The sequence below is a fragment of the Orcinus orca genome, chromosome 1 (genome assembly GCF_937001465.1).
Source record: "Orcinus orca chromosome 1, mOrcOrc1.1, whole genome shotgun sequence".
NCBI lineage: Eukaryota > Metazoa > Chordata > Mammalia > Artiodactyla > Delphinidae > Orcinus > Orcinus orca.
In genome coordinates this window covers 176,695,503-176,705,217 of record NC_064559.1, presented here as the reverse complement: position 1 = coordinate 176,705,217, position 9,715 = coordinate 176,695,503, and the positions used below count along the sequence as shown (strand labels likewise).

At 38.1% G+C, this 9,715-nt stretch overlaps 1 long non-coding RNA gene across 1 annotated transcript; it reads right to left on the bottom strand.

Annotated features, from left to right (window-relative positions):
• Positions 1-327: 327 nt before the first annotated feature.
• On the bottom strand, positions 328-4,522 carry LOC125961129 (uncharacterized). The gene is made up of 3 exons (XR_007471469.1): positions 4,412-4,522; positions 1,630-1,702; positions 328-420 (listed from the first exon to the last, which is right to left on the bottom strand). It is a non-coding gene; the product is annotated as an uncharacterized LOC125961129 (long non-coding RNA).
• Between the last annotated feature and the right edge of the window lie 5,193 nt (positions 4,523-9,715).

Genomic DNA, 9,715 nt, shown 5'->3' with positions numbered 1-9,715 from the left:
AGGAATTCAGAAGTGGAAGCTCTGTCCAGTTACCTTCTGATAAGATTAGTGGTAGAATCTCAAGGGTTGTTTAAGCAATGTCTTTTCTTGACTCCTGGAATGAATCTTAAGAAGCACTGGACCATTACTTCTGCTAACTCCGCTTCTTCCTTTTTCCTTTTGATTCTTTGTTTTGGTTTCTGGTTATTGGTCAAGTCTGTTTGTGACTTGTCTAACTTGTCTTTTGGGCTATGTCCCTTTCCATAGCTGGTCCATGAAGGGAGGGCACCAGACCACTAGGCCAGGCTGGACTGCATTGGCTGAGAGGGCAGTCTAGGTACACAAGAATTTAACTGGGGTGGTCCAATGGTGGTCCAATGGTTAGGATTCCACGCTCTCACTGCCTGGAGCCCAGGTTCAAATTCATGTTGGGGGAACTAGCTTCGGTGCAGCCAAAAAAAAGAAAAAAAAGAAATTAATTGTGCAGGGATGATGAGTTTTTCCCACGGGTAGCATCAATGGTCAGGAATTTAGTTTTATGATTTGACATTTGGTGATCTCTGCCAGGTGGATAATGAGATCTCTCTGTTGGGTGAGGAGAGATGACAGAGATTTTTTTTGGTTCATTGGTTCTTTTTATTTGTCTGATTGTTTATTTGTGAGATCAAGTCACTTAAAATATTTTGTGCCCAGTGGAAAGGAGAAGAGCCCTTTGAGATCTGGACTGGTGAGTTTTTGTGATTCTGTGTCTACTCTGACTAGTGGCTCAAGTTGTAGAACTGAAGCTGCAAACTCCAGACAGTCTGTAGGCTGATAAATGAGAAAAGCCTTAAATCTCATTATTCCAGCTTGGAATATTTTCCTATCTCCTAAGGGTGTTAACAAATTAGATTATAAAGACTCTCAAATTAAGGGAGATACGTTCTGATTGGTTTATAGAGACTAACAAGAGCTTACATAAATCCAATATTGCCCAAACTCCCCGACCACAAAGAAGCTGAACTTCTAATACTTTAAATGGGTTAAACAAAACAAAACAAAAACCACTTTCTCATAGAAACTACTAGCTTAGAAGCAATTTTATACAGAATCCAAGTTCATGTCATCAAGCAAGATTTAATCCTTAGTCAGAATCATCTGAAAATTTTGTCTTTGAAAACAAACATGTCATTTTCCAGATTTTACCAGTATAGAGCATAATACAAATATACAGTTTAGTTTATTTGATTTTTTAAGTTTGCTTTTGTTTTCTCATGAAGAGAAAAGTTGATATGAACATTCTGATATACAATATACTCCTCTAACTCTGTTGCTCGATCACATTTATTATAACTTTTACCAAAGTGACTAGGTTCTGCTTCAGAGAGAGAACACTGAGAACTGCCTATCATGAACAAATATTTTATCAAAACGTTTAGGTTCCTGGACCCAATTCCGTGTGTGTGTGTGTGTGTGTGTGTGTGTGTGTGTGTGTGTGTGTGTGTATAGACTTCCCCGCAACAACAAATAATTCTCAGACACCAGGTGGGTGTCCTACAATTCAACTCAATTCTGACACTATCTACCCGGAGGCAGCATCAGATCCCACATGTTAAGGGTTCAGACACCCCCCCCCCCCCCCCCGCACCGCTCTTCTCTAGGGGTTGTTACCTGTGCTTCTGACAGACTGGCTACAGATTGGAAGTTCTCGCGACCCACGCCTTCTCTGGGTTTGAGTAATTTCCTGGAGAGGCTCACAGAATTCAGAGAAATATTTTATTTACTAGATTATTGGTGTATTACAAAAGGATATAACTCAGAACAGCCAGATGGAAGAGATGTATAGGGCAACGCAAGGGTAAGGGTGCAGAGCTGCCATTTCCTTTCCAGGCACTCCCAGAACCTATCAGAATCTCCATGTAACCCAGAAGCTCTCTGAATCCCATCCTTTTGGGTTTTTATGGACACTTTATTACATAGGCATGATTGGTTAAATCATTGGCCATTGCTCCTCACCCCCTCCCAGAAATCAGAGGGGTGGGACTGAAAGTTCCAACCCTCTAATCACGTGGTTGGTTCCTCTGGTGACCAGCTCCCATCCTTAGGTGATCACAGGCATTCTAAAAGTCACTTCATTAACATAACAAAAGACACCTTTATTACTCTCATCACTTAGGAAATTCCAAGGGTTTTAGGAGCCAGAAACAAGGGGAAGACAAAATATATATTTCTTATTATAAATCACAATTTATAATATTTCTTGTTATAAATCACAAACCAAAAGTTTATAAGAACACATGGAATAACCCCCACTGCTATACACGTCCCTTTTATACCTTCTTAAGTGGCAACTTGACTGACACAAAGATCAACTACTTCATAACATATAAAAATAAGAAGCAAAGCTAGGTATAGGCTATACCTCATGACCCATGTTTGAGCATCCTATCTTACTTAGAAATTACCCAGATATCCAAAATTATACTTACCTTTTATACTAGATTTTAAAGTTAACCAAGGATCTTGGGAATTATATATATAAGCCGACATATTATAAAACCTAATTAATGTTGCTATCAAAAAGTTTGTCAGGGGCTTCCCTGGTGGCGCAGTGGTTGAGAGTCCGCCTGCCAATGCAGGGGAGACGGGTTCGTGCCCCGGTCAGGGAAGATCCCACATGCCGCAGAGCGGCTGGGCCCCTGAGCCATGGCCGCTGAGCCTGCGCGTCCGGAGCCTGTGCTCCGCAACGGGAGAGGCCACAGCAGTGAGAGGCCCGCGTACCGCAAAAAAAAAAAAAAAAAAAAAAAAGGTTGTCAGAATTATACTTCAGTTTAATTAAACACATAATTTTATGTTTTTCTAATCTTTTGTTTCAAAACAGCTTTGTTGATACCATACAACTCACACATTTAAGGTGTATGATTCAATGCTTTTGGTATATTTCATTATTAATTTTTAAAAATTGTAGTGAAAGAATACAAAAACACTAATTCAAAAAGACACCGGCAGCCCTGTGTTCACTAAAGCACTATTCACAATAGCCAAGACATGGAAACAATGTAAGTGTCCATCAACAGAGGAATGGATAAAGAATGTGTGGTATGTATGTATATATATATACACACACACACATACATACACAGTGGAATGCTACTCAGCCACAAAAAGGTTGAAATCTTGCCATTTGTGACAACATGGATGGATCTTGAGTGTATTATGCTAAATGAAGGAAGCCAGACAAAGACAGATACTGTATGATTTCACTCATATGTGGAATATAAGAAACAAACAAAAAAAACCCAAATAAATGAACAAAACAAACCAAGCAAAAATAAACATGTTGATACAGAGAACAGAGTAGTAGTTTGACCAGGGGATAGGGGTAGGGAGGGACAGGCAGGAAGGAGGAATGGGTAAAGGGGATAAACTGTGTAGTGATGGATGAAAACTAAATTTTTGGTTGTGAGCACACTGTAGTATATATAGAAGTAGAAGTATAATGTTGTACACATGAAGCTTATATAATGTTACAAACTAGTATTACCTCAAGAAAAAATAAATTTAAAAAATTTCCCTGATATGAACAAAAATGTGGTAAAATATATGTACAGTAAAAATTTCCATTTTAACCATTTTAAAGTGTACAATTCAGTGGCATTAATTGCATTCACAATGTTGTTCAATCATCAGCACTAATTATTTCCAAAATTTTTCATTGTCCCAAACAAAAACTCTGTAATCACTAAGCCATAACTTCGCATCCAACCCAAGCCCCAGCCCAGGTAACCACTAGTCTACTTTCTGTCTATATGAATTTGCCTATTTATTTATTTATTTTATTTTTTGGCCGCGCCACGCGGCATGCAGCATCTTAGTTCCCTGACCAGGGATCGAATGCAGGCCTCCTGCAGTGGAAGCACAGAGTCTTCACCACTGGACCACCAGGGAAGACCCTGAATTTGCCTATTCTAGATATTTCATATAAGTGGGATCATACAATATTTGTCCTTTTGTGCATGGCTTCTTTGACTTATCATGATGTTTTCAAGGTTTATTCATGTTGTAGCATGTGTCAGAACTTCATTCTTTTTTATGGCTGAATAATATTTCATTGTTTGATAGATCACATTGCTTATCCATTCATCTGTTGATGGACACTTGGGTTGTTTCCATCTTTTGGCTACTGTGAATAATGCTGCTGTGAACATTCTTGTGCAAGTGCTGCTTTTCTTAATCTTAAACATTATATGGAAGTGACATTAGCAGGGGTTCAATAAGTGTCCATCCTCCTTTTTACCAGTATGAAATTGGAAAAATCTATTCTGCAGTCATACCCATTCCTGGAATATCATCTCATTCAGTCTGGCAAACCTGATTAAGGAGAGAGGGTTTCAATTCATATATGGAATCAAATCCCGCAAAGCCCTTCCAGGAACCTGAAGTGGCATCTTACCTGTTCTGTGGTATGGCATTGCAGACTTTCAGGTAGTAAGAAAGGTCCTTCCTGGCATGCCAAACCTCAGCAGATTTGGGGAATCTTGAGAAAGGATTCTTTATAGCTGCTGTAGGTGAAACATGGTGGAAATAATTTTGGGGGGGGTTTCCGAGCCATAGGATTGAGGGACAGATAATAAAAGTCTTTAAAAATCTAATCCTAGCTTCCTTATGAAATCTCTGGACAAAGGTTACTTCTCTGGCCTTAGTAGTTGTTCATCAGCATGTCACTCTAGCTCTGCTGCTTGATATAAATGAATCAGGCCAAACACTGTGAGGCCAGCCTTACTTTGTGATCAGGAATAATCTTTGGAGAATGTTTATGATCACAGTGGGGGACCATTAAGAAAAATTGTATAAAACTGGTAATAAGGCAAAAGGATGACTACATGTCCTTTCTTTTAAAGTTTTTAAAAAAATTTCTTATTTTGAAACAATTTTCAATTTTCAGAAGAATTACAATGACAGTACAGAGTGTTTCCATATACCTGTCACCCAGCATCTCACATCTTATGTAACCATGTACTTTTTTTTTTTTTTTTAGTTTTTCAAAGTTATTATTTTAGTCATTAAAGGTATAATGGTAAAAAGCCCAGTTAATCCTTAAGCTTTTTTTTTTTTTTGCAGTACATGGGCCTCTCACTGTTGTGGTCTCTCCCATTGAGGAGCACAGGCTCCGGACGCAGAGGCTCAGCAGCCATGGCTCACGGGCCTAGCCACCCCGCGGCATGTGGCATCTTCCTGGACTGGGGTGTGAACCCATGTCCCCTGCATCTTCAGGCAGACTCTCAACAACTGTGCCACCACTGGGTTGGTGGTGAAAGCCCTCTCACTGGGTTTGATTTTCATTTCTCTGACGGTTAGCGATGTGGAGCATCTTTCCATATACCTGTTGGTCGTTTGTATGTCTTCTTTAGAAAAATGTCTATTCAGGTCCTCTGCCCGTTTCCCCATTGTGTGTTCTTGGTGCTCTTGTCAAAGATTAATTGACTTATATGTGTGGGTTTATTTCTGGGCTCTTCATTCGATTCCATTAGTCTATGTGTCTATTTTTATGCCAGTACTATACTGTTCTGATGAATATAGCTTTGTAATATAGTTTGAAATAGAAAGTGTGTCACCTCAAACTTTGTTCTTCTTTCTCAGGATTACTTTGGCTATTTGGGGGGTCTTTTGTGGTTCCATATGAATTTTAGGATCATTTTTTCTATTTATGTGAAAAATGCCACTGGAATTTTAATAGGGATTGCATTGAATCTATAGATGGCTTTAGGTAGTATGAACATTTTAACAATATTAATTCTTCCAATCTATGAACATGAGGTGTCTTTCTCTTTATTCGTGTCTTCAATTTCTTTCATCAGTGTCTTATAGTTTTCATGTACAAATCTTTCACCTCTGTGATTAAATTTATTCTTAAATATCTTATTGTTTTTGGTACTATTGTAAATGGGATTGTTTTTTTCTTCTTCCTTTTTTTTTTTTTTTTTTTTTGGCCTTGCCATGTTGCTTGTGGGAGCTTAGTTCCCCGACCAGGGATTGAACCTGTGCCCTTGGCAGTGAAAGCATGGAGTCCTAACCACTGGACCACCAGGGAATTCCTGGGATTGTTTTCTTAATTTCTCTTTCTGATAGTATGTTGCTAGTGTATAGAAAATCATCTGATTTTTGTATGTCGAGTTTGTATTCTGCAACTTTACTGAATTCTTTTATTCTAACTGTTTTGGTGGTATCCCTTTTGATTTCTTTCTTGACCCATTGATTGTTCAGAGTGCATTAATTTCCATATATTTGTGAAATTTCCAGTTTTCCTCCTGTTATTGATTTCTAGTTTCATACCATTGTGGTTGGAAAAGATACTTGGTATGATCTCAATCTATTTAACTTTGCTAAGACTTGTTTGTGACTTAATATATGATCTATTCTGGAGAAGGTTCCATGTGCGCTTGAGAAGAATGTATATTCTGTTCTGTTGCATGCAGTGTTCTATATCTATTAGTTTTTTGTGTTCTAAAGTGTAGTTCAAGTCCAATGTTTCCTTATTGATTTTCTGTCTGGTGATCTATTCATTGATGAAAATGGGGAACTGCCTCCTACTATTATTGTATTGTAGCATATTTCTCCCTTCATATCTGTTAATATTTGCCTAATATATTTAGGTACTCTTATTGGGTGCATTTATTTACAATTGTTTTATCCTCCTGATTAACTGATCATTTTATCATTATATAATGACTTTGTCTCTTGTAACAGTTTTTGTTGTTGTTGTTTTTGGCCACACTGCACAGCTTACAGGATCTTAGTTCCCCAACCAGGATTGAACCCACACCCTCATCAATGAAAGTGTGGCATCCTAACCACTGGACCGCCAGGGAATTCCCTCTTGTAAAAGTTTTTGACAGTCTAATTTTATGATATAGTATAGCTACCTTGTTTCTCTTTTGGTTTCCATTTGCATGGAATGTATTTTTTTATCTTTTTACTTTCAGCCTATGTGTGTCCTTAAAGATGAAGTGTGTCTCTTTCAGGCAGCATATACTTGGGTATTGTTTGTTTTTTTTTAATCCATTCAGCCAGTCTCTGTCTTTTGCTTGGAGAATTTAATACACTTACATTTAAAGTAATTATTGATAGGTAAGGACTTACTATTGCCATGTTGTTAATTGTTTCTGGCTGTTTTATAGTTCCATTTTTCCTTGCTTTCTCTCCTGTTGTCTTCCTTTGTGGTTTGATGATTTTCCATAGTGATATGCCTTGATTCCTTTCTTTTATCTTTTGTGTATCTATTTAGGTTTTTGCTTTGTGGTTACCGTGAGGCTTACATAAAACTTCATATAGTTATATCAGTTTTATTTAAGCTGATAACTGTGATTGCAAAAACCTCTACTCTTTTACTGCTCCCCCTCCATTTTATGGTTTTGATGTCACAATTTACATCTTTTTATATTGTGTATTTGTTAAAAATTATTGTAGGTATAGTTATATTTAATACTTCTGTCCTTTAACCTTTACACTAGAGTTAAGTGGTTAACACACCACCACATTACAGAGTAGTATTCTGAATTTGACTATTTACCTTTACCTGTGAGTTTTATACTTTTAGATGTTTTCATGTTATTAATTTGTGTCCTTTCATTCCAGCTTGAAGAACTCCTAGTTCTTAGAACAAGTAGGTCTAATGGTGATGAACTCCCTCAGCTTTTGTTTGTCTGAGAAAGTCATTATCTCCCCTTCATTTCTAAAGGACACATTTGCCAGCTAAAATATTCTTGGTGGGCAGTTTTTTTCTTTTAGCACTTTGTATATATCATTCCACTCTCTCCTTGCTTGCAAAATTTCTGCTGAGAAATTCAGATAGCCTTATGGGGGTTCTCTTGCATGAAATAAGACATTTTTTAAACATTTTTATTGGGGTATAATTGCTTTACAATGTTGTGTTAATTTCTGCTGTATAACAAAGTGAATCAGCTATATGTATACATATATCCCCATATCCTCCCCGCTTGCATCCTTCCACCCTCCCTATCCCACCCCTCTAGGTGGTCACAAAGCACTGAGCTGATCTCCCTGTGTTATACAGCTGCTTCCCACTAGCTATCTATTTTACATTTGGTAGTGTATATATGTCAATGCTACTCTCTCACTTTGTCCCAGCTTGCCCTTCCCCTCCCCGTGTCCTCAAGTCCTTTCTCTACATCTGTGTCTTTATTCCTGTCCTGCCCCTAGGTTGATCAGAACCTTTTTTTTTTTTTTGGATTCCATATATATGTGTTAGCATACGGTATTTGTTTTTCTCTTTCTGACTTACTTCACTCTGTGCGACAGACTCTAGGTCTACCCACTTCACTACAAATAACTCAATTTCATTTCTTTTTATGGCTTAGTAATATTCTGCTGTATATATGTGCTACAGCTTCTTTATCCATTCAATGAGATGAGTTTTAAAAAAATTTATTTTCTGCTTTCAGAACTGTATCTTTGTTTTTGTTGTTTGACAGTTTTATTATAATGTGTCTCAGTGAAGTCTTCCTTGGGTTGAATCTGTATGGAGACCTATGAGCTTCATGTATTTGGATGTCTATATCTCCTCCCAGATTTGGAAACTTTTCAGCTCTTATTTCTTTAAATAAGCTTTCAGCCCTTTTCTCTCCCTCTTCTCTTTCTGGGACGCTCATAATGCAAATATTGTTTGCTTGCTAGTGTCTTAAATTTCATGTAGGCTTTCTTCACTGTGTTTCATTTAGTAAGAACGGTCAAGAATGTTCTTTGTTCTCCTCAGATTGGTTAATTTCAAAGGTCCTGTCCTCTACTTTACGGGTTCTTTCTTTTGCTTTATCCAGTCTGCTGTTTATGCTCTCTATTGCATTTTCCACTTCACTCCTTGTATTCCTTAGCTCCAGAATTTCTGTTTGGTTTTTCTTTTTTAATTCCTGTCTCTCTATTGAACTGATTTTGTTCATGTATTGTTTTTCTGATTATATTGAATTGCCTTTTTTGGTGTGTTTTCTTTTAGTTCACTGAACTTCCTTAAAACAGCTATTTTGAATTCCTTATTGGGAAAATTTCAGATTTCCATTTCTTTGGGGTTGGTTACTGAAAAATTATTTTGTTCCTTTGGTGGTGTCATGTTTCCTTAATTTTTCATGTACCTTGAAGCCTTGCATTGCTATCTTCTCATTTGAAGTAGCAAAATCCCTTTTTTCATTCTTTATTGACTGACTTTAGGAGAGAAATACTTTCTGTCACCCTTGCTAGGGCTTCTGAGGCTCTCTTGGACCTTTCCTAAGGGTATACTGCTCCACACTTATTCCCTGCTGTGGCAGAATTAAGATTGCATGCTTTCTCTTGATCCTGCAAAGCCAGACCAAGTGCTGACAGCCTCCCTTGTTCTTTCCCTGTAACGGTACTGAATGCTCAAGTCTATGATTTCTCCCAGGCCTGCAGAGTTGGGCTGGTTTTTCCTGTGTGCTCACTAACCATCTGCAAAAACTCACTCTTGCCACCACTGCGAGCACAGAAAGCCAGTCATGAGGTGGGGGTGTGTGTGGGTGAGGCATGTGGAGTGCTAGGGGAGCTGTGAACCAGTTGGGGGGATTTGCAGGTGAGGCATCTCCAGTGGCTCATGGGCAGCCTTCCTGATGGAGTTTGTGACACAGTTAGTAGTATCTAATTTGGCAAGAAAAGCAGTCAGTCCATCAAATCATAGGAAAGGTAATTCTGCAAGCTGTATGCTACTTAATGTCTCCAGAACTTTTCTCTGCCA